Source organism: Arachis ipaensis, chromosome B01 (genome assembly GCF_000816755.2).
Source record: "Arachis ipaensis cultivar K30076 chromosome B01, Araip1.1, whole genome shotgun sequence".
NCBI lineage: Eukaryota > Viridiplantae > Streptophyta > Magnoliopsida > Fabales > Fabaceae > Arachis > Arachis ipaensis.
This window is the reverse complement of record NC_029785.2, coordinates 111196280-111222947: the sequence shown is the minus strand read 5'-3', so window position 1 is coordinate 111222947 and position 26668 is coordinate 111196280. Positions and strand designations below refer to the sequence as shown.

At 36.1% G+C, this 26668-nt stretch overlaps 1 pseudogene; it reads left to right on the top strand.

The window, feature by feature from the left end:
• LOC107610741 overlaps positions 1 to 17394 on the top strand; it is a 47539-nt pseudogene extending 30145 nt beyond the window's left edge.

The window sequence follows — 26668 nt, the reverse complement described above, 5'->3', positions numbered from 1 at the left end:
CCATTGAGGTCTTCCTCACTGGAAATCACTGCCTTTTCTTCCTCACTTGGTTCGGCCATGTTGGTTATATTTATGGCCTTGCACTCTGATGAGCGGATAATTTATACGCTTTTTGGCATTATTTTTACATAGTTTTTACTGTGTTTTAGTTACTTTTTAGTATATTTTTATTTGTTTTTAAATAAAAATCGCATTTCTGGACTTTACTATGAGTTTGTGTGTTTTTCTGTGATTTCAGGTCATTTCTGGATGAAATTGAGGGACTTGAGCAAAAATCTGATTCAGAGGCTGAAGAAGGACTACAAATGCTGTTGGATTTTGACCTCCCTGCACTCAAAATGGATTTTCTGGAGCTGTAGAAACCCAATTGGCACGCTCTCAATTGCGTTGGAAAGTAGACATCCAGACTTTCCAGCAATATATAATAGTCCATACTTTGCCCGAGTTTTGACGACACAAACTGGCATTCAAACGCCAATTTCCTGCCCTATTCTGGAGTTAAACGCCAGAAACAGGCTGCAAATCAGAGTTAAACGCCAGAAACAGGCTACAACCTGGCGTTTAACTCCAAAAAGAGTCTCTACACATGAAAGCTCAATGCTCAGCCCAAGCACACACCAAGTGGACCCGGAAGTGGATTTCTACATTATTTACTTATCTTATGTAACCCTAGCTACTAGTTTAGTATAAAAACTACTTTTAGTGATTTATTTTATATCTCTGGTTAATCTTTTGGATATTTTATGTTCAGAGATCACGTTTAGGGGGCTGGCCATTCGGCCATGCCTGGATCTTAATCACTTATGTATTTTCAATGGTAGAGTTTCTACACACCATAGATTAAGGGGCAGAGCTCTGCTGTTACTCATGAATTAATGCAAAGTACTATTGTTTTTTTATTCAATTCAAGCTTATTCCTATTCTAAGATATTCGCTTGCACTTCAACCATGATGAATATGATGATCCGTGACACTCATCACTATTCTCAACCTATGAACGCGTGCCTGACAACCACTTCCGTTCTACTGTAGATCGAGCGTGTATCTCTTAGCCTCCATTCCGAAAGATCAGAGTCTTCGTGGTATAAGCTAGAATTATTGGCGGCCATTCCTGAGATCCGGAAGGTCTAAACCTTGTCTGTGATATTCCGAGTAGGATCTGGGAAGGGATGACTGTGACGAGCTTCAAACTCGCGAGTGTTGGGCGTAGTGACAGACGCAAAAGGATCAATGGATCCTATTCCAACATGATTGAGAACCGACAGATGATTAGCCATGCGGTGACAGCGCATTTGGACCATTTTCACTGAGAGGACGGGAAGTAGCCATTGACAACGGTGATGCCCAACATACAGCTTGCCATGGAAAGGAGTATGAATGATTGAATGAAAGCAGTAGGAAAGCAGAGATTCAGAAGGAGCAAAGCATCTCCATGGGATCGACCCTTACTCACGTAAGGTTTATTACTTGGACGACCCAGTGCACTTGCTGGTTAGTTGTGTGAAGTTGTGAAATAGAATTGAGATTATGAACGTGCACCAAGTTTTTGGCACCGTTGCTGGGAAAGAACAATCACGATTTCATGCACCAAGTTTTTAGTGCCGTTGCCAGGGATTGTTCGAGTTTGGACAATTGACGGTTCATCTTGTTGCTCAGATTAGGTAATTTTATTTTAATTTTAAGTTTTTGTTTTTTTTATTCTTTTTATTTTCAAAAAATTTTCAAAAAATTTTTTTTTCTATGTTCTTCAAAATTTTTAAGAATGAATTCTAGAGTTTCATGAGATGTGTTGAATCCTGGCTGGCTGTTAAGCCATGTCTAATCTTTTGGACCGAGGTTTCAACTATCCTTAGAAGAGCTTCTTTGTCTTTCTAAGCAAATTAGCTGTTGTATGTAATGTTCTGCTAAAGCTTGACTGGCCATTGGCCATGTCTAGTGTTTTGGACCGGAGCTTTTACTGAAAGCTTGGCTGGCTAGTAAGCCATGTCTAATTTCTGGACCAGAGTTTTAGACTAACATTGCATGATTCCTGGAATTCTCATTAGAAATTTTGAAATCCTTATTTTTTTTCCAATTAATTTTCGAAAAATACCAAAAAAAAAAATAATAAAATCATAAAACCAAAAATATTTTGATGTTTCTTGTTTGAGTCTTGTGTCAATTTTTAAGTTTAGTGTCCATTGCATATTTTTAATTTTCACTAAATTTTTGAAAAATTCATGCATGGTGTTCATCATAATCTTCAAGTTGTTCTTGATAATTTCCCTTGTTTGATCATTGCATTTTCATGTTTTGCATCATTTCTTGTTTCTCATATGCATATTCAATTTGTTAGTGTCTCAACATTAAAAATTTCTAAGTTTGGTGTCTTGCATGTATGTCTTTTCTTAAAAATTTTCAAAAATAAGTTCTTGGTGTTCATCTTGATCTTCAAAGTGTTCTTGGTGTTTGATAAACCACTATTTTATGGTTTATCTTGTACTCAATTGAGTGGTTTTTATTAACTCTTTACCCACTTATTCATACTATTTGCATGGTTTTATATTTCCTTTCTAATTATGTGTTTTGATTGAAAACATGCTTCTTTGATCTTATATTTACTTATTATTAATCCTCTCTTATTACCATTAGATGCCTTGATATGTGTGTTAAGTGTTTTCAGATATTATAAGGCAGGAATGGCTTGGAGGATGGGAAGAAAGCATGCAAAAGTGGAAGGAATGCAAGAAGATGGAGAAATTGCTAAGCTGTCCAGCCTGACCTCTCTGCACTCAAACGGCTATAACTTTAGCTACAGAGGTCCAAACGACGCAGTTCCAGTTGCGTTGGAAAGCTAACGTCCGGGGCTTCGATTTGATATATAATATGTTATAGTTTCTCTGATGCTAGGTGACGCGACCGCGTGATCCATGCGGCCGCATCGCAGTGACGGAAATCAGCGTATTTGAATTCTTCTCCAGCGAATTCTGGGCTGTTTCTGACCCAGTTTGCGGCCCAGAAAACACAGATTAGAGGCTATAAAGTGGGGGAATGCATCCATTCATAGAGAGGCTCTCATAATTCACTTCTCATGATTTAGATTAGTTTTGAGAGAGGTTCTCCCCTCTCTCTCTTAGGATTTAGGACTTCTCTTAGTTTTAGGAGTGACTCTCAATCCCAGGTTCTTTATTTTTATATAATTTATGAACTCTTCCATGTTACATATAATTTTCTTAATTAATGTTATTTGAGGTATTTCAATTCATGACTGCTTTCTTTTATTTACATGATTACTGCTTTCCATCTGAAGACATCTTTATTCCAGTAAATTTATTATTTTCCTTTTGGCTTTGGTTAAGAAATCAGTAACTCAGGAATTATCCAACTCAATAGCATAATTGTTAATTGTTATCTTGCCAATTGAATTGATCTTCAATAATCCCAACTTTTTCTTAGGAATTAACTAGGATTCAAAGATCTAACTAATTAGTCACTTGACCTTCCCTTGTTACAGCAAAGGTTAACTAAGTGAAATTAAGATTCAATTTTCATTATCATTGATAAGGATAACTTGATCTGGACTTCCAATTTCTAATACCTTGCCAAGAGTTTATGTTTATTGTTATTATTTTATTCCCTCTGCCATTGCTTTTCTAACTTTTTACCTTGATCCAAAAACCCCAAAATATACCTTTGCATAACCAATAATAAGAACATACTTCCCTGCAATTCCTTGAGAAGACGACCCGATGTTTGAATACTCGGTTATCAATTTCAAAGGGGTTTGTTACTTGTGACAACCAAAACGTTTGTACGAAGGAATTTCTGTCGGTTTAGAGACTATATCTACAACGCGACTGTTTTTATGAACTTCTTTACTGGCAAAAATCCCAACGTCAGTGTTCATCTTGACATTCAAAGTGTTCTTGCATATTTTTCTTGTTTTGATTCATAATTTTTATGTCTTGTGTCTTTTTTGTATTTTTCTCTTTCTTCGTAAAAAATTCAAAAATAAAAAAAAAATATCTTTCCCTTATTCTTCTCATAAAATTCGAATATTTGAGTTGACTTTTTCAAAAACTTTTAAAAATCTAGTTGTTTCTTATGAGTCAAATCAAATTTTCAATTTAAAAATCTTATCTTTTCAAAACCTTTTCAAAAATCAAATCTTTCTCATTTTTTTTATATATTTTCGAAAACTTTTAAAAATGATTTTCAAAATCTTTTTCTTAATTTTATTTCATAATTTCAAAATCTTTACTAACAATTAATGTGATTGATTCAAAAATTTTAAAGTTTGTTACTTGCCTATTAAGAAAGGTTCAATCTTTAAATTTTAGAATCATATCTTGTAGTTTCTTGTTAGTCAAGTAATCAACTTCAATTTTAAAAATCAAATCTTTTTAAATTTCTTTTTCAAAAATCAATTTTTAAAATCTTTTCTAACTTCTTATCTTTTCAAAATTGATTTTCAAAATCATTTTCAATTAACCACTTGACTTTTTGTTTGATTTTAAAATTCTTATCTTTTTCAAAACTATCTAACTACTTTCCTCTCTTTAATTTTCGAAAATCACTAACCAACTTTTCAAAAATCTTTTTAATTAAGTAATTTATTTAATTTTTAAAATTTATTTTGTTTCTCTTTTTGATTTTCGAATACTAATTGATTTTTAAAATAAAAACAAAAATATTTTCCTTTTATTTTAATTTTAAAATTTGAATTCTCTCTCCCTCTCTCATCTCCTTCTATTTATTTATCTACTAACATTCCTCTTCTACTCATAATTCGAACCCACTCTTCTTCTCTGTGTTCGAGTTCTTTTCTTCTACTCCTTCTATTCTTCTATTCCTCTACTCACATAAGGGAATCTCTATTCTGGGACATAGAGTATTCCTATTATTTTCTATTCTCTTCTTTTTCATTTGAGCAGGAGCAAGGATAAGAACATTCTTGTTGATGCTGATCCAAAACCTGAAAGGACCTTGAAGAGGAAGCTAGGAGAGGCTAAAGCACAACACTCTGGAGAGGACCTGACAGAAATTTTCGAAAAAGAAGGAGACATGGCCGAACCAAATAACAATGCCAACAATGCAAGGAAGATGTTTGGTGACTTCATTGCACCCTCTGCTGACTTCAATGGAAGAAGCATCTCAATTCCTGCCATTGGAGCAAACAACTTTGAGCTTAAGCCTCAATTAGTTTCTCTAATGCAGCAGAATTGCAAGTTTCATGGACTTCCAATGGAAGATCCTCATCAGTTTTTAGCTAAATTCTTGCAAATTTGTGACACTGTCAAGACCAATGGAGTTGATCCCGAGGTCTACATGCTTATGCTTTTCCCTTTTGCTGTAAGAGACAGAGCTAGAACATGGTTAGATTCACAACCAAAGGAAAGCCTGAACTCTTGGGATAAGCTAGTCAGTGCTTTTCTAGCCAAATTCTTTCCACCTCAAAAGATGAGCAAGCTTAGAGTAAAAATCCAAACCTTCAGACAGAAGGAAGGAAAGTCCTTCTATGAAGCTTGGGAAAGATATAAGCAACTGATCAAAAGATGTCCTACTGACATGCTTCCAGAATGGAGCATCATATGTATATTCTATGATGGTCTGTCTGAGTTGTCAAAAATGTCATTGGACTATTCTGCAGGAGGATCTCTTCATGTGAAAACCCCTACAGAAGCTTAGGAACTCATTGAAATGGTTACAAATAACCAGTTCATGTACACCTCTGAGAGGAATCCTATGAACAATGGGACGCCTCAGAAAAAGGGAGTTCTTGAAATTGATACTCTGAATGTCATATTGGCTCAGAATAAAATATTGACCCAGCAAGTCAATATGATTTCTCAGAGTCTTAATGGATTACAAGCTGCATCCAACAGTACTAAAGAAGCATCTTCTGAAGAAGAAGCTTATGATCCTGAGAACCCTGCAATGGCAGAGGTGAATTACATGGGAGAACCTTATGAAAACACCTATAATCCTTCATGGAGAAATCATCCTAATCTCTCATGGAAGGACTAATAGAAGCCTCAACAAGGCTTCAACAATAATGGTGGAAGAAATAGGTTTAGCAACAACAAGCCTTTTCCATCATCTTCTCAGCAATAGACAGAAAATTCTGAACAGAGCCATTCTGGCCTGGCAACCATGGTCTCTAATCTATCTAAGACCACACTAAGTTTCATGAATGAAACAAGATCCTTTATTAGAAATTTGGAGGCACGGGTGGGTCAACTGAGTAAGAAGATTACTGAAACTCCTCCCAGTACTCTCCCAAGCAATACAGAAGAAACCCCCAAGAGAGAGTGCAAGGCTATAACCATGACCAACATGGCCGAACCTAGAGAGAGTGAGGAGGACATAAATCCCAGTGAGAAAAGCCTCATGGGACGTCCCCTAGACAGAAAGGAGTTTTCCTTTGAGGAACCAAAGGAATCTGAGGCTCATACAGAGACCATAGAGATTCCATTGAATTTCCTTCTGCCATTCATGAGCTCTGATGAATATTCTTCCTCTGAAGATGATGAAGATACCATTGAAGAGCATGTTGCTAAATATCTAGGAACAATCATGAAGCTGAATGCCAAGTTATTTGGTATTGAGACTTGGGAGGATGAACCCCCCTTGTTCACCAATGAACTGAATGCATTAATAAGGCAGACATTACCTCAGAAGAAACCGGATCCCAGAAAATTCTATACCTTGTTCCATAGGCACCATGACCTTTGAGAAGGCTCTGTGTGACCTGGGGTCAGGAATAAACCTCATGCCACTCTCTGTAATGGAGAAACTGGGAATCTTTGAGGTACAAGCTGCAAGAATCTCACTAGAGATGGCAAACAAATCCATGAAACAGGCTTATGGACTAGTAGAGGAAGTGCTTGTGAAGGTTGAAAGCCTTTACATCCCTGCTGATTTCATAATCCTAGACACTGGGAAGGATGAGGATGAATCCATCATCCTTCACAGACCCTTCCTAGCCACAGCAAAAGCTGTGATTGATATTGACAGAGGAGAGTTGATCCTTCAGTTAAATGAGGACTACCTTGTATTTAAGACTCAAGGTTCTCCTTCTGTAACCATGGAGAGGAAGCATGAAAAGCTTCTCTCAATACAGAGTCAAACAAAATCCCCACATTCAAACTCTAAGTTTGGTGTTGGAAGGCCATAACTAAACTCTAAGTTTGGTGTTGAGAGGCCACAACATTGCTCTGATTATCTGTGACGCTCCATGAGAGCTCACTGTCTAGCTATTGACATTAAAGAAGCGCTTGTTGGGAGGTAACCCAATGTTATTTAATTATGTCTATTTATTTTCTATTGTTATTTTATGTTTTCTTTAGGTTGATAATCATGTGAAGTCACAAAAACAACTGAAAAATCAAAAAACAAAATGAAAAACAGCATTAAAAACAGCTCAGCCTGGAAGAAGAGCTTACTGGCGTTTAAACGCCAGTAAGAAGCAGCAGACTGGCGTTTAACGCTAGAAGGAAGCATCAAGCTGGCATTAAACGCCAGAAACAAGCACCAAACTGGCGTTTAACGCCAGAACAGAGCATCTACTTGGCGTTTAACGCCAGAAATGGGAGAGAAGCTGGCGTTAAACGCCAGAAACAAGCAGCAACCTGGCGTTTAACGCCAGAAGTGCACTCTAAGGGCGTTTTGCATGCCTAAAAGGAGCAGGGATGCTAAGTCCTTGACCCCTCAGGATCTGTGGACCCCACAGGATCCCCACCTACCCCACCTCTTCTTCTCTCCTTTTCACACCCTTTCATAACACTCTTCCCCAAATACCCTTCACCAATCACCTCCATACCTCTTCCCCAAATACTCTTCACCAGTCACATCCATCCACTCTTCCCAAAAAAACCCCACCTACCTCCAAATTCAAAATCCTTTCCCTCCCAAACCCAACCCTAATACACGAACCCTAACCCTTCCCCCACCCCTATATAAACCCCTCAACACTACCTCATTTTCACACATCACAAACACTTCTTCCCCTCTTGGCCGAATACACTCTTCTCCTCTATCTCCTCCATTTTCTTCTTCTTCTACTATTTTCTTTCTTCTTTTTCTCGAGGACGAGCAAACATTTTAAGTTTGGTGTGGTAAAAGCGTTGCTTTTTGTTTTTCCATAACCATTAATGGCACCTAAGGCCAGAGAAACCTCAAGAAAGAGGAAAGGAAAGGCAATTGCTTCCGCCTCTGAGTCATGGGAGATGGAGAGATTCATCTCAAAGGTCCATCAAGACCACTTCTATGAAGTTGTGGCCAAGAAGAAGGTGATCCTTGAGGTCCCTTTCAAGCTCAAAAGGAGTGAGTATCCGGAGATCCGACATGAGATTAGAAGAAGAGGATGGGAAGTTCTCTCCAATCCTATTCAACAAGTCGGAATCTTAATGGCTCAAGAGTTCTATGCAAACGCATGGATCACTAAGAACCATGATCAAAGTATGAACCCGAATCCAAAGAATTGGCTTACAATGGTTCGGGGGAAATACTTAGATTTCAGTCCGGAAAATGTAAGGTTGGCGTTCAACTTGCCAATGATGCAAGAAAACGCACGCCCCTACACTAAAAGGGTCAACTTTGATCAAAGGTTAGACCAAGTCCTCATAGACATATGTGAGGAAGGAGCTTAATGAAAAATTGACTCAAGAGGCAAGCTGGTTCAACTAAGAAGGCATGACCTCAAGCTAGTGGCTAGGGGATGGTTAGAGTTCATCCAATGCTCAATCATTCCCACTAGCAACCGGTCTGAAGTTACTATAGACCGGGCCATCATGATCCATAGTATCATGATTGAGGAGGAAGTGAAAGTTCATGAGATTATACCTCAAGAACTCTACAAGGTGGCTGACAAGTCCTCCACTTTGGCAAGGTTAGCCTTCCCTTACCTCATTTGTCACCTCTGCAATTCGGCTGGAATTGACATAGAGGGAGACATCCTCATTAAAGAGGACAAGCCCATCACTAAAAAGAGGATGGAACAAACAAGAGAGCCCACTCATGGACCTCAACAAGAGCATGAGGAAATCCCTCATCATGAAATCCCTGAGATGCCTCAAGGGATGCACTTTCTCCCACAGAACTATTGGGAGCAAATTAACACCTTCCTAGGAGAATTGAGTTCCAACATGGGACAACTAAGGGTGGAGCACCAAGAGCACTCCATCATTCTCCATGAGATTAGAGAAGATCAAAGAGCTATGAGAGAGGAGCAACAAAGGCAAGGAAGAGACATACAGGAGCTCAAGAACACCATTGGTTCTTCAAGAGGAAGAAGATGCCACCCTCACTAAGGTGGACCCGTTTCTTAATCCGCTTGTCTATTTAATTTTTCTGTTTTCGTTCTCTATGCTTCATTTTTAATTATGTTTATGTCTTACTACATGATCATTAGTGTCTAGTGTCTATGCCTTAGAGCTATGAATGTCCTATAAATCCATCACCTTTCTTAAATGAAAAATGTTTTTAATTACAAAAGAACAAGAAGTACATGATTTCGAATTCATCCTTGAAATTAGTTTAATTATTTTGACGTGGTGACAATACTTTCTGCTTTCTGAATGAATGCTTGAACAGTGCATATGTCTTTTGAATTTGTTGTTTATGAATGTTAAAATTGTTGGCTCTTGAAAGAATGATGAAAAAGGAGAAATGTTATTGATAATCTGAAAAATTATAAAAATTGATTCTTGAAACAAGAAAAAGCAGTGAATAAAAAGCTTGCAGAAAAAAAAATATATGCAAAAAAAAAGAAAGAAAAAGAAAAAGCAAGCAGAAAAAGCCAAGAGCTTTTTAAACCAAAAGGCAAGAGCAAAAAGCTAGTAGCCCTTAAAACCAAAAGGCAAGGGTAAAATAAAAAGGATCCAAGGCTTTGAGCATTAATGGATAGGAGGGTCTAAAGGAACAAAATCCTGGCCTAAGCGGCTAAACCAAGCTGTCCTTAACCATGTGCTTGTGGCGTGAAGGTGTCAAGTTAAAACTTGAGACTGAGCGGTTAAAGTCGTGATCCAAAGCAAAAAAAGAGGGTGCTTAAGAACCCTGGACACCTCTAATTGGGGACTCTAGCAAAGCTGAGTCACAATCTGAAAAGGTTCACCCAGTTATGTGTCTATGGCATTTATGTATCCGGTGGTAATACTGGAAAACAAAGTGCTTAGGGCCACGGCCAAGACTCATAAAGTAGCTGTGTTCAAGAATCAACATACTGAACTAGGAGAATCAATAACACTATCTAAAATTCTGAGTTCCTATAGATGCCAATCATTCTGAACTTCAAAGGATAAAGTGAGATGCCAAAACTGTTCAGAGGCAAAAAGCTACTAGTCCCGCTCATCTAATTGGAGCTAAGTTTCATTCATATTTTGGAATTTATAGTATATTCTCTTCTTTTTATCCTATTTGATTTTCAGTTGCTTGGGGACAAGCAAAAATTTAAGTTTGGTGTTGTGATGAGCGGATAATTTATACGCTTTTTGGCATTGTTTTTACATAGTTTTTAGTATGTTTTAGTTACTTTTTAGTATATCTTTATTTGTTTTTAAATAAAAATTGTATTTCTGGACTTTACTATGAGTTTGTGTGTTTTTCTGTGATTTCAGGTAATTTCTGGCTGAAATTGAGGGACTTGAGCAAAAATCTGATTCAGAGGCTGAAGAAGGACTGCAGATGCTGTTGGATTCTGACCTCCCTTCACTCGAAATGGATTTTCTGGAGCTGTAGAAACCCAATTGGCGCACTCTCAATTGCGTTGGAAAGTAGACATCCAGGGCCTTCCAGCAATATATAATAGTTCATACTTTGCCCAAGTTTTGGCAACGCAAACTGGCATTCAAACGCCAACTTCCTGCCCTATTTTGGAGTTAAACGCTAGAAACAGGCTGCAAATCAGAGTTAAACGCCAGAAACAGGCTACAACCTGGCGTTTAACTCCAAAAAGAGTCTCTACACATGAAAGCTCAATGCTCAGCCCAAGCACACACCAAGTGGGCCCGGAAGTGGATTTCTACATCATTTACTTATCTTATGTAACCCTAGCTACTAGTTTAGCATAAACACTACTTTTAGTGATTTATTTTATATCTTTGGTTAATCTTTTGGATATTTTATGTTCAGAGATCACGTTTAGGGGGCTGGCCATTCGGCCATGCCTGGACCTTCATCACTTATGTATTTTCAACGGTAGAGTTTCTACACACCATAGATTAAGGTGTGGAGCTCTGCTGTTCCTCATGAATTAATGCAAAGTACTATTGTTTTCTTATTCAATTCAAGCTTATTCCTATTCTAAGATATTCGCTTGTACTTCAACCATGATGAATATGATGATCCGTGACACTCATAACTATTCTTAACCTATGAACGCGTGCCTGACAACCACTTCCGTTCTACCGTAGATCGAGCGTGTATCTCTTAGGCTCCATTCCGAAAGATCGGAGTCTTCGTGGTATAAGCTAGAATTATTGGTGGTCATTCCTGAGATCCGGAAAGTCTAAACCTTCTCTGTGGTATTCCGAGTAGGATCTGGGAAGGGATGACTGTGACGAGCTTCAAACTCGCGAGTGTTGGGCGTAGTGACAGACGCAAAAGGATCAATGGATCCTATTCCAACATGATCGAGAACCGACAGATGATTAGTCGTGCGGTGACAGCGTATTTGGTCCATTTTCACTGAGAGGACGGGAAGTAGCCATTGACAACGGTGATGCCCAACATATAGCTTGCCATGGAAAGGAATATGAATGATTGAATGAAAGCAGTAGGAAAGCAGAAATTCAGAAGGAGCAAAGCATCTCCATACGCTTATCTAAAATTCTCACCAATGAATTACATAAGTATCTCTATCTTATTTTATATTTTATTTATATTTTAATTATCAAATCTCCATAACCATTTGAATCCGCCTGACTGAGATTTACAAGATGACCATAGCTTGCTTCAAGCCGACAATCTCCGTGGGCTCGACCCTTACTCACGTAAGGTTTATTACTTGGATGACACAGTGCACTTGCTGGTTAGTTGTGCGAAGTTGTGAAATAGAATTGAGATTCTGAACGTGCACCAAGTTTTTGGCGCCGTTGCTGGGTAAGAACAATCACGATTTCGTGCACCACACTCTCTTTTTGGATTCTCTTTTGTATTGCTTGGGAGAGTACTAGGAGGGATTTCAGTAACTCTTTTACTCAGCTGACCCACTTGTGCCTCCAAATTTCTAATATAGGACCTTGCTTCAGTCATGAAACTGAGAGTGGTCTTAGATAGATCAAAGACTACAGTTGCTAAGTCAGAGTGGCTCTGCTTAAAATTCTTTGTCTGTTGCTGAGAAGATGATGGAAAAGGTTTGCTATTACCAAACCGTGCTCTCCCACCATTATTATTATTGAAGCCTTGATTAGGCTTCTGTTGATCCTTCCAGGAGAAATTTGGATGATTCCTCCATGAAGGATTATAGGTGTTTCCATAGGATTCTCCCATGTAATTCACCTCTTCCATTCTAGGGTTCTCAGGGTCATAGGCTTCTTCTTCAGAGGAAGCTTCCTTAGTACTGCCTATTGCAGCTTGCATTCCAGACAGACTCTGAGAAATCATATTGACTTGCTGAGTCAATATTTTATTCTGAGCCAATATGGCATTCAGGGTATCAATCTCAAGAACTCCTTTCTTCTGAGTTGTCCCATTATTCACAGGATTCCTTTCAGAAGAGTACATGAACTGGTTATTTGCAACCATTTCAATGAGTTCCTTGGCTTCTGTAGGCGTCTTCTTCAGATGAAGAGATCCTCCAGCAGAGTGGTCCAATGACATCTTGGACAATTCAGACAAACCATCATAGAATATATATATGATGCTCTATTCTGAAAACATGTCAGAAGGACACCTTCTGATCATTTGCTTGTATCTTTCCCAAGCTTTATAGAGGGATTCACCTTCCTTCTATCTGAAGGTTTGGACTTCCACTCTCAGCTTGCTCAATTTTTGAGGTGGAAAGAATTTGGCTAAGAAAGCATTGACCAACTTTTCCCAAGAGTTCAGGCTATCTTTAGGTTGTGAGTCCAACCATGTCCTAGCTCTGTCTATTACATCAAAAGGGAAAAGCATAAGTCTGTAGACCTCAGGATTAACCCCATTGGTCTTAATAGTGTCACAGATTTTCAAGAATTCAGCTAAAAACTGATGAGGATCTTCCAATGAAAGTCCATGAAACTTGCAATTTTGCTGCATCAGAGAAACTAATTGAGGTTTAAGCTCAAAGTTGTTTGCTCCAATTGCAGGAATTGAGATGCTCCTTCCACAGAAGTCAGAAGAGGGTGCAATAAAGTCACCAAGCATCTTCCTTGCATCTCCACCATTGTTATTGGGTTTGGCCATCTCTTCTTCTTTTTCGAAAAATTCTGTCAGGTCCTCTCCAGAGTGTTGTGCTTTAGCTTCCTCTTTAGAGTCCTTTCAGGTTCTGGATCAGCTTCAACAAGAATGTTCTTATCCTTGCTCCTACTCATATGAAAAAGAAGAGAACAGAAAAGAATAGGAATCCTCTATGTCACAGTATAGAGATTTCTTTATGTGAGTAGAAGAAGAGAAGAGTAGAAGAATGAGAAGAGAAAAATTCAAATACAGAGAGGGAGAGAGGGTTCGAATTATAAGAAGAAGAGAAGTGTTAGTAAATAAATAAATAAATAAATAGAAATAGATGAGAGAGAGAGAATTCGAATTTAAATTAAAATAAAAGGAAAATATTTTTGTTTTTATTTTAATTATTGGTTAGTATTCGAAATTTAAGAGAAGAAATAAAATAAAATTTGAGAACTAAATAAATTAATTAATAAAAAAGATTTTTGAAAAAGTGGTTAGTGATTTTTGAAAATTGGAGAGAGAAAAGTAGTTAGGTGGTTTTGAAAAAGATATGATTGAAATAGTAAAGTTTTAAAATCAAACAAAAAGTCAAGTAGTTAATTAAAAAAGATTTGAAAATCAATTTTAAGAAGATAAGAAGTTAGAAAAAGATTTTGAAATTGATTTTGAAAAATATATGATTGAAAATCATTTTGAAAAAGATTTGAAAAGGAAATTAAAAAGATTTAATTTTTGAAATTAAAGTTGATTACTTGACTAACAAGAAACTAAAAGATATGATTCTAGAATTTAAAGATTGATCTTTTCTTAATAGGCAAGTAACAACTTGAAATTTTTAAATCAAAATATTAAATGCTAGCAAAGAATTCGAAAATATGAGATAAAATAAGAAAAATATTTTGAAAATCAATTTTAGAAATTTCGAAATTATTAAGAAGAAAATTGAAAAGATTTGATTTTTGAAAAGGATTTGAAAAAGATTGAATTTTTAATTTGAAACTTTGACTTGATTAACAAGAAACAACTAAATTTTAAAACTTTATGACTAAATCAATTCAAATTTTCAAAATTTATGAGAAGAATAACGGAAAGATATTTTTTTTGTTTTTGAATTTTTAATGAGGAGAGAGAAAAACACAAAAATGACACAAAACATGAAAATTTAAGATCAAAATAGAGAATGCATGCAAGAACACTTTGAATATCAAGATGAACACCAAGAACACTTTGAAGATCATGATGAACACCAAGAACACATTTTTGAAAATTTTTAAGAAAAGAAAAACATGCAAGACACCAAACTTAAAAATTTTTATTCTATAGACACTAATAATTCAAGAATGTATATGAAAAATAAGAAAAGACACAAAACAAGAAAATTTAAAGATCAAACAAAGAAATTCATCAAGAACATCTTGAAGATCATGAAGAACAAAACTCAATGCATGGATTTTTGAAAATTTAAAGAAAAAAATCAAAATATGCAATTGACACCAAACTTAAAATTTGACACAAAACTCAAACAAGAAACACAAAATATTTTTGGTTTTTATGATTTTATTAATTTTTTGGATTTTTCAAAAATTATTTTGGAAAAAGAAAATAAATAAATTCAAAATTTTTAATAGGAATTCCAGGAATCATGCAATGTTAGTCTAAAGCTTCGGTCTAAAAGATTAGACATGGCCAATGGCCAGCCAAGCTTCAGTATACAAATCAGACATACAACAGCCAATTAGATGGGAATCCAAAGGCTCTTGCAATGATAAGTGGAAGCCTCAGTCCAAAAGATTAGACATGGCTTAACAGCCAGCCAGGCTTCACATATCATCTGAAACTCTAGAATTCATTCTTAAAAATTCTGAAGAACAAAATATAAATTTTTCGAAAACTATTTATTTTTTTTAATTTTTTGAAAATAAAAATAAAAAATCTTAAACATAAAATAAAATTACCTAATCTGAGCAACAAGATGAACCGTCAGTTGTCCAAACTCGAACAATCCCCGGAAACGGCACCAAAAACTTGGTGCACGAAATTGTGATCTCAACGGCGCCAACAACTTGGTACGCACGATCATAATCTCAACTCTTTTTCACAACTTCGCACAACTAACCAGCAAGTGCACTGGGTCATCCAAGTAATAAACCTTACGCGAGTAAGGGTCGATCCCACGGAGATTGTCGGCTTGAAGCAAGCTATGGTCATCCTTGTAAATCTTAGTCAGGCAGATTCAAATGGTTATGAGATTTTGATAATTAAAATATAAATAAAATATAAAATAAAACAAAGTTACTTATGTAATTCATTGGTGGGAATTTCAGATAAGCGTATAAAGATGCTTTGTTGCTTCTGAACCTCTGCTTTCCTATTGCCTTCTTCCAACCATGCGTTACCTCCTTCCATGGCAAGCTGTATGATCCTCTCAGATTAAAACAAATCCATATGCGCTGTCACCGCACGGCTAATCATCTGTCAGTTTCCGCTAGCGTCGGAATAGGACCATTGTCCTTTTGCACACTGTCACTTGTGCCCCACATTCGCAGGTTTGAAGCTTGTCATAGTCATCCCTTCCCGGATCCTACTCGGAATACCACAGACAAGGTTTAGACATTCCGGATTCCAGAAATGCTGCCAATGGTTCTAGCCTATACCACGAAGGTTCTAATCTCAGATTCAGTTGCTCTGTTGTCAGGAGAGGCAACGTGAATCATTGATTAGGGACCCAAGAGAATATACACTGGCTGTCATCCAATGACTACGTTGAACATCATGTAGACCGCGTTGTGGTAGTCAGGCACGCGATCTTAGCTAAGCGAGTAACGAAGATTGGGTGATTGTCACGGGTCACCCCTTCATTCTGACTTAACTGAATTAAGAACAAGAGTATATCTTGGAAAATAAGTAGGCATGAATTGAAGGAAAAACAATAGTAATTTCATTAATTCATGAAGAACATCAGAGCTCCACACCTTAATCTATGGGGTGTAGAAACTCCACCATAGAAAATACATAAGTGAAAGGTCTAGGCATGGCCGTGAGGCCAGCCTCCAAACGTGTACAATACTATGATCAAAGATCAAAAGTGATCCAAAGATAAAAAACTCTAAAATAAATCTCTAAAAGTAGTTTTTATACTAAACTAGTAACCTAGGGTTACAGAAAATGAATAACTAAGTGCAGATAGTGCAGAAATCCACTTTCGGGGTCCACTTGGTGTGTGCTTGGTCTGAGCATTGAAGCTTTTTTGTGCTTAGGCTGTTCTTGGAGTTAAACGCCAGCTTTGGTGCCAGTTTGGGCGTTTAACTCCAATTCTAGTGCCAGTTTGGGCGTTTTACGCCAAGATTTTTTAGGCTGACTTTGAATGCCAGTTTGGGCCATCAAATCTCGGGCAAAGTATGGACTATTATATATTCCTGGAAGGCCCAGGATGTCTACTTTCCAACACAATTGAGAGCGCGCCAATTGGGCTTCTGTAGCTCCAGAAAATCCACTTCGAGTGCAGGGAGGTCAGAATCCAACAGCATCTCCAGTCCTTTTTCAGCCTCTGAATCAGATTTTTGCTCAGGTCCCTCAATTTTAGCCAGAAAATATCTGAAATCATAGAAAAATACACAAACTCATAGTAAAGTCCAGAAATGTGATTTTTGAATAAAAACTAATAAAATATAATAAAAAGTAACTAAAACATACTAAAAACTATGTAAAAACAATGCCAAAAGGGTATAAATTATCCGCTCATCACTAAAGAAGTACGAGAGGTTTCCTCAAGCCGGTCCCTACCTTGAAGCTGCAGCAGCTTTGGGTTTGACTGTTTGTGATTGGCTTCCCAAACTCGACGATGTTGTGAAGTTTCTTGGTTTTGTGCTTGATGAGAACTTTTCTTCTTTGGTGTTGCATCCAGAATTTCATGAGCAGCTAAGATTAATTGAGGAAGTGGTTAGTTCTTTGATTGCTGAATCCAAATGTTGTTTTTTGATGGCTGATGTGGTGAACAAACTAAAGATGGAAGTAAAAGGTGGAAATACATATGATCTTTTTGAAGTGTGAATTGATAATCAAATGATCAAATCATTGTAATTTTTGGTTTATGATATCGACTGCAATTGCTTGTATCTTTCCTAAGCTTTATAGAGGGATTCACCTTCTCTTTGTCTGAAGGTTTGAACTTCCACTCTAATCTTGCTCATCCTTTGAGGAGGAAAAAATTTAGCCAGAAAAGCATTAACCAGCTTTTCCCAAGAGTCTAAGCTCTCTTTTGGTTGGAACTGATAAGGATCTTCCATTAGAAGTCCATGGAACTTGTAGTTCTACTGCAAAAGAGAGACTAACTGAGGTTTAAGCTCAAAATTGTTAGCTTCAATGGCAGGTACAGAGATACTTCTGCCATAAAAGTCAGAGGTAGGCATGGTGAAGTCACCAAGAACCTTCCTGGCATCATCTTTAGGTTTGGCCATGTCTCCTATTTCTTGTTCAAAATTTTCTGAAAGGTTTCTTCTGGAATGTTGTGCTCTAGCTTTTTGTAAGCTTTTCTTCAGAGTCCTTTCAGGTTCAGGATCAAGATCAAAGAGGGGTTCTTTATCCTTGTTCCTGGTCATAAACAAGAAAAGAAGAAAAGAAAGAAAGGAAGAAAGTTTTTTGTGCCACTTGGACCAAGAGCTTCTAGTTAGATGTGAAGAAGAAGAAGTAGAGAAAGAAAAGTGAAGATGGAAGATGAGAGAGGGGGTAGAATTCGAATATAGAAGTGAATAGGAGAAGAAGTATAAATAGAAAAGATAAATAAGAATTAAAATATTTTTATTTTTATTTTATTTATTTATTATTTTCGAAAATTAAGTTAATAATTTAAAAAAAGTTAAAAATTAGTTATTGATTTTCGAAAATAGAAGAGAGAGAAGAAGAGATAGTTTTCAAAAATTAAGATAGAAGAGTTAGTTAGGAAGTTTTGAAAAAGAGGAGAGAGAAGAGAAGTAATTAATTAAGAAAAGATTTGAATTTAAAATAAGATAAGAGATAAGATAAGAAAAGGTTTGGAATTGAAATTTGAAATTAGAAAAGGATAAGAAAAGATAAGATAAGAAATTAAAAAGATTTGAAAAAGATTGAATTTTAAAATTTGAGATTAGATAAGATAAGATAAGATAGGAAATTAAAAAGATTTTAAAAATATAAGATTTTGAAATTTGATTTTGAAAAAGATAAGAAAAATTTTTGAATTTTGAAAAAGATAAGAAAAAGATAAGAGTTTTGAAAAAGATAAGATTTTTAATTTTTGAAAAGATTTTATTTTTGAAAACTTGAAGACTAAGATATGATAAGATAAAAATTTTGAAATTAAAATCTGAATTTTTAGTCAAAAATTTCGAAAATAATGGTTAAATAAAAATAGAAAACATATTTTTTATTTTTGAATTTAATGAGGAAAGAGAAAAACAAGTAAAAGACACAAGACTTAAAATTTTTATATCTAATGCCCCTTATTTTCGAAAATTTTTTTAGGGAAACACAAACGGACACCAAACTTAAAAATTTTAAGATCAAAACACAAAGAAAACACAAGAACACTTTGAAGACTAACAAGAACACTAAGAACAAAACTCAAAGACTCAAAGAACACAAGAACATAAAAAGGACACCAAACTTAAAATTTTTAGAAAACTAAAAAGTGATTTTCAAAAATTAAAAGAAAAATAACAAAAAAAAACACCAAACTTAAAGATTTGACATAAGATTTGATCAAAGAAAAACTATTTTTGAAGAATTTTTGAAAGGAAGATTCCAAAAAATCGAAAATTGCAATAAGAACAGAAACAAAGACTGAAACAAAAGACACTAATTTTGAAAGATTTTTAGAAAAAGGACTCAAGATTTTCAAAAATTACCAAGAACAAAAACAAAAAGAGTCAAACTAAGAAAAAAGAGTAAACAAAGAAAAGAAAAAATATTTTTGAAAAGATTTTTGATTTTTTTCAAAAATTGAAGAAGAAGAAAATAAAAATAAAAGACTCAAATAAAATAAAATAAAATAAAATAAATTACCTGATCTAGGGAGCAAGACAATCTGTCAGTTTGTCCAAACTCAACAATCCCCGGCAACGGCGCCAAAAACTTGGTGCACGAATCCCCCCACTTTGGAAAAACTACCAAAAGTACCCATGAAGTTTACAAACGCTGACAAAAGTACCCATAATATAAGAAAACTAACGTTGTACCCATGAAAGATGGGTTCCGTATGACAAAAGTATCCAAATCTTAATTTTTTGTTGATTTTTTAATAAAATTCCTAAACTACCCTACATTCAACCTCAATTCACTTTTTCAACCTTTTATAACTCTTTGCACCAACTCTTTTCATGGAGTCCAAAACTACTCCTACAACAAACCAGACCGAAATCAATGGTAGTGGTGGTGGTGGTAGAGGATTGGACCTCAACCGATTCACTCATAAGTTTATAATCCATACCCAAACTAAATTAATCACAAAACATAAAAATTTTCAAATCCATTCATCCAATTTCAATTTACTTTAGCAAAACTAGAAATAGAAAAAGCCATCAACCATAAAAAATCAATAAATCCATTCATCTAATTTAAAATTTATTTCAGCAAAAATCAGAAGTAGAAGTAGCCATCAACTGGATCTTCTGTGAATCAATCTCAGCCTTCATAAAAAATAGAAGCAGATTTAAAATAAACTAGAACAGTATCATCTTAGTAGTAACTAAATCAATTTCTGAAAAGAAGAAAAATAAAATAAAAATGTTTTAAAAAAAAAAGAAATACCTTTTTCTTCGCCGGCCGATTGTAACATCGTCAATGGCAGAACCTCCATCGACAGTGCCACCTCCCTTTCTTCTCTGATTTCTCTTTACCGAACCTGCTTTCTGCATGCAAGAGTACCACGACCGCTCTCTCTTCTCAGGTGTGCGACGAGGGTGTTCTCCTTGGCTGGATCAGACGCGCCACGACGACGTTCTCCTTGGCTGCAACAAGCGCACCACGGCAGCATTCTCCTCAGGTTGGGTCACAGGTGTGCGATGAAGGTGTTGTAGTCACCTTAATAGTGAGAGGGAGAAGCAGTGAGAGGAGAAGAGATTGGCGGTAATGGAGTAGGTGGGTGGCGGACCGCAATGAAGAGGTAGGAGGAGAGTTTCTGTGACTCTGTGAGGGTTTTTGAGGGATAAGTGAGGAGAGAGGAAGAAGAGAAGAGAGGGAGTGACGGTAGAATGGGGTTAGAGTGGGGTAGTTTAGGAATTTTATTAAAAAATCAACAAAAAATTAGGATTTGGATACTTTTGTCATACGGAACCCATCTTTCATGGATACAACATTAATTTCCTTAGTTTATGGGTACTTTTGTCAGCGTTCGTAAACTTCATGGGTACTTTTAGTAGTTTTTCCCCCCACTTTCGTACAACTGTACCAGCAAGTGCACTGGGTCGTCCAAGTAATACCTGAGCGAGTCAGGGTCGATCCCACAAGGATTGTGGTTTGAAGCAAGCTATGGTTATCTTGCGGGTCTTAGTCAGGCGAATCAGAAAGTTGTTGGATATGGAGTTGTATTAGGATTAAAATCAGTAATAGGAGTAAGGTAAAGGATTGGAGTTGCTTTGTCTTTCTGAGTTAACTCTGGTATTACTGTCTTCTTTGCTTGTGAATGATCTCTTCAATGGCAGACTGTATGTGATCAACGCCATTGCCCATGGTCATTAATCTCCTCTGCTCCATATCGAACACTATTGCATGTGGTCATCCAATCTAATGGAGGGTGAAGCTCTAGCAGTTTATTCTCTTGGCAATCCTACTCAAAACGCCACAGACAAGGTCGAATCTTCTGGATCAGAGAATGCTGCTTCTTTGGATTTTCTAGCCTATACTACAGAGACCCTAATCTCCTCAGAAATTGGCTGAACTGGTATCTCGAGAAGTCTCCAACGAAGTCGTGGATTAGCCATTTGAGAGATGTATAAACATAGCTATTGGTTCACGCTTTCCACCCACGTATTCACATGAACCCAAGTAGACGCAGGTATTTGTCAGGCACGTTCGTCTTAGTATGATGAACAGAGTTGATTGTCATTGATCATCCTATTTACCATGTTGAAGAATGAATATCCATCTTAGAAATAAATCAAACATAGATCAAAGAGAAACAGTAATAATTTTATTAATTCATAGGACTCAGCAGGGCTCCTTGATGCGTGAGCATCTTCTCTATCTTTTCCTAGTGAATTTGCACTCAAATTATTGAGTTTAATAAAGATTTAATTACCTTTAGCCACTATGAATGCTATTTTGAGTTGTTTGCAATTTTTGTTTATTTCAGGTAGCATTCGGATGAATTTGACGGAGTTTTGTAGCAGAAAAGGAAGAAAGCGAATGATGCTGTCAACCCCGACCTCCTTGCACTCAAATAGGAATAACTTGAGCTACAGATATCCAATTGACGTGATTCTAGTGGCAGTAGAAATCTAACTTTCAGATCTTTCTAACGATATATAATAGTATACCTTTTTTTTTCCATTTCACATGGCTACCTCCACGCTAAACTTGGATCCTTCCAAGTTTGGCGCCACCAAGAAGCCCCAAGGAAGAATACACGCTGCCATCTACACGCCGAACTTGAGTTTACTAAAGTTCAGTGCCAGTTCAATGACAAAGGCTCCACGTACACGCTGCCCACTCCAAGCCATGGCACCAGTTCATCTGATTTCAAGTGGTCCCACGTCTCCAAAGCTATGTACAAGATTTATTTTGGTTTTGATTAAAACTTTTATTTTATTTTTAAAATAGGAAAAGATATTATTTAGTTTTAGAAAATATATTTTACATTAATTAGGATTAGATATAAAAGGAAAAAGAATCATCCCTTCGGGCTCTTCTCTTCTCTTGGACCTCATTCCGCAATTTTACAGTTTTTCAAAATCCTTGTTTTCTCTCTGAACTGTGAGCAACTAAACATCCACTGTTAAGGTTAGGAGCTCTGTCTATTGTATGGATTGATACTATTATTTTTCTATTTTTTAATTCATGTATTGATTTCTATTTCAAGAATTATTTTCATTCTTTATCTTATGAATTTGGGTGGAATGGAAGTATGACCCTTATTCTAATTGAGTTCTTGTATAACTTGGAAAAGCTCTTTACTTGAACAACAGCTTGAAAACAATTTCTCCTAAACGTCTGATTATCTGGACTTAATGGGATACATGACATATAATCCTCTTATATTTGGGTAATTAAGATTTTTGTGGCTTATAACTAGAATTGAACTTCACCCTCTAATTGGAATTAAGTGACCAAGGAATTGGCGGTTGATGAAGGTTAGAGGAGACTAAAAAGGTCTAAGGAATTAGGGTTTAGTCACATATAGTTTGCCATGAATGGAATCTTGCATGATTAAAATAGTTAGTAAGAAAAGTCAATCCGAAAATTAGATAACTCTGAAGCTTTAACTGTTTCTCCATATATATTTCACAACCCGTTTACTATTTGCTTTCTGATCTTCTGAATTACTGTTTGATGCAATTGAACTCTCAATACTCCTTTTTGTTTGTCTAACTAAGTAAATCACTTAACCGTTGTTGCTTAATCTATCAATCTTCGTGGGATCGCCATCATTCACTTGAGGTACTACTTGGTACGACCCGGTGCACTTGTCGATTAGTTTGTGGGTTATAAATTCTGCACCACTCCTCCTCTCAACCTAGGAGGTTTAGAAACTCATACTAAAAAGAAATACAATGTAAAAAACGAAAATATGCTGAATGGTGGTAAAAAGGTTCGAATAACATAAATCTAATCCCTTAAATACTAAATAAATGACTAGTAAGGGTAAAATAGTCTTTCTAGTGCCAAAATCCACTTCTAGGGCCCACTTGGTGAGTGTTTGGGCTGAGCTTTGGTGAGATCTATGTGCTATAAGGCTCCTAAGGTATTGAACGCTGGTTAGGGGGTCCTCTCTGGGCGTTTGGATGCTGGTCTCTGCTCTTTGGGCGCTGGATGCCTGGAAAGGGGCAGGAGGCTGGCGTTGGACGCCAATTCTGGGCCTTCTAATCTGAAGCAAAGTATAGACTATTATATATTTATGGAAAGCTCTGGAAGTCAGCTTTCCATAGACGTTAAGAACGCTCCATTTAGACTTTTGTAACTCCAGAAAAGCTCTTCCAAGTGCAAGGAGGTCAAATCCGGACAGCATCTGCAGTGCTTTCTCTGTCTCTGAATCAAATTTGTGCTCAAGCTCCTCAATTTTAGCCAGAAAATATCTGAAATTGTATAAAAACACTCAAAATCAAAGTAGAATCCAAAAATGTGAATTTAATACTAAAACCTATAAAAACTTAATAAAAACTAAACAAAACACACTAAAAACTATATGAAAATGATGCCAAAAAGCATATAAAATATCCGCTCATCAGGACCCGGTCAATGTGGATGAGTTTTTGTTCAAGACAACCCGAGGCGATGATGTGTAGTGGCCTGGTGTACACCTTGATAGTATAATTGGTGGAGGGCCCGTGGCAACTTCGGCAGAGTCTCTATGTTCTTCTTTATAGCTACTAGTAGTTACTGTGAGAATACCTATCCAGATTGCAACTGAGCATGCGCTTCATAATCTTTGTGCACTAATAGTTGTTGCATCCTCTCATAAGTTGTCCTCACAATAGTTGCGATGGGAAGGTTCCTCGTTCCCCTTAAAAGAGCAGTGATACACTCTGAAAGATTCTTGGTCATGTGACCATATTGATGACCTCCATCACAGTGCTGGAGCCTTAGTTTTCTACTAAAGATCAGTGACCACTCCAACATATCTCTTGATAACCCTTTCAAGGCATCCAAGTACCACTCACATCCTTCCTTTCTTGGACTATATGCTATATTGATAAGATATCGCTTGCCTTCTACCGATTTAAACGGGGTATTGAAGTTGGAAGCCATATGACGTATGCAATAAGCATAGTAAGTTATAGAAGAATGCTTGCCACTATTGATTACATTAAGGGCAATGGATATGGCTTGAGATATATTAGATATGAGAAGAAGGCCATGTTGCGGTGTAACGTGCTGCCTCAAATTTGTCCGAAAAAATGACTATGACTTGGTAGACTCAAATTCCACTAGTGCAAAAGCTATGGACAGAATGTTGTTTCTATATTGGGGCCACAAAAATTATCAGCACATCCCCGTATTTTCCATACAAGTGTGTTCCATCAACTGACACAAATGGCTTGTTATGCTTAAACGCTTCGATGCACAGAGAGAAGGCCCAAAATACCTTCTCAAGCTGGCTACAATTCCTGTCAATCATGTTCTTGTTATAGTGTAGAACAGCAACACGATCGTGTATGGTGCTAGGGAGGCATTGGGACAAAGCTTGTAATAAGATGGGAACCTTGTTGTATGACTCTTTCCAATCATTATAAATCTGAGCAATCGCCTTCTGTTTTGCCATCCACACCTTTCGATATGATTGCTTGAAACGATAACTTTGTTGCACTGTACTTTACAACACTATGATAGAAACAGAGGGATCAGCATGCATAATTGACAGGATTATAGTGCAAAATAGACTGCTATCCAACTGAGCATGGTCGGCGCCTAACATGTATGTGGTCCACCTAACCTACGAAATTCCTTACAAAATAACTCATAAATTTTATCAACTAATATATAACATAAGCAACATTTATTAATTATATAAACGGTAAAATACAACATTTATATTCTGTTTGTTCCTGTGATTGCCTTGCATTGTTTGTTCCTGTGATTGATTCTGTTTTAGGATTGAGTTTTGATGGTGATTTATTTTGAATTGGGCCGAAGACTGAGTTGATTTGATTTGGGCCGGAGGCTGCAATTGGTTGGATTAGTGGTAAGTTTTGGTTAAAATGGTTTCTTAGTAAGCGGTGAAATGTATAGAATGTTATTTTGCGTGAAATTTTTATAAGAAAAAAAATATGAGTTTTAGATTTGGATAATGAACTGATGATCACTGCGTTTGAAAATGATTTTATTTAAAATATCTTCTTATGACAATTCTTAAACATTCTACTGAGAATTTGCAGGGACGAAGTTTTCACCCCCTACAGACTTCTCTTTTCAGGATGGGCGAGGAAGCTCACGGAATTTTTGCTAAGTTCTTAAAGATGCTATTTCTATTTGTATACATATGTTATAGATTCACCTCGCCTATATTATTATATTCTTGTAAGAGGGATAAGAGTTGTGATTGTAATGATATGTATGTATATAATATTTGTAAGTTGCTTGAGTAAGAAATGTTGTATATATGTATATGCTTGTTTGTTTTCAAAAAAAAGTATTTTTCTGGTTTTTCAAAGAAGACAGCGATATGGTTTCGAGTCAAAAGCTCCTATATTATTATTAAGTATATGAAGTTGTCATAATACTTCTTAATATTAGAGTGCCGCAGCCAAAAGTGTGACATTCTAATAACAAGGGTGTTACAAGTATAATTTAATTTTTTAAAAATACATTATTATATAATATTTATTAGTTTAATAATATTTTTATTCTTAATCTTTTTTTTGTTTTTTACACAAAAATTTTTTTAGCATTTATTTACAAGGAATTGGTTATGGTGGAGAAAGTTGAACATAGTATTGCAAGATTTTTGCTAAAAGATGCCTATTATGTGGTGAGGATGAGAGCTGTACAGCAGAAGGCCCAATTTCTAGTATACCCTTTTTTTTAATAATTAGAAACATGTCTAAGGGAGCAAGTATAAGTATGCTGTGCTGAATGGTATTAGTGTGGAGAATAGGGATATTGAGCTTTAGTTGAAAAGTTGAAGCGGGTCGGGCATTTATTTATAGCGGCAATAGCTTTTGAAATGAACAGAATGAGAAAAAAAATTAACGCTGCTGGAGCTTTAGGTTGGTTGGGCTGGGATTTGATTAGTTTTCAATTTTAAAAAAAGAAAAGAGTTTAATTAGTTTAATGTGTTGGGATGGGTGTGCATGTGTGCCACATCCTTATGCATGTATGCCACATCCTTGAATCAATGTACGTCCAAAAAAAATTATTAAGAATCAATATGTGTGTATGGTATGAATATTGAAGATGTTTATGATTTTGAAGACTACTCATGTTAAATTTTTATTTTTTTAATTGAGCTTTCTTATATTATGCAGAATTTGAAAATCTAAACTTTACCTTATCACTCTAATTTAAATGTTAATTGTAGTTTCATTTCTTTTAAATTGAGAACCTAATTATTAAATAACTTTCATACTGTGAACACCATTTGATTTAATTGTTAGTCTTTTTGTAAACATTAAAATAATAATATCATTTATATGTT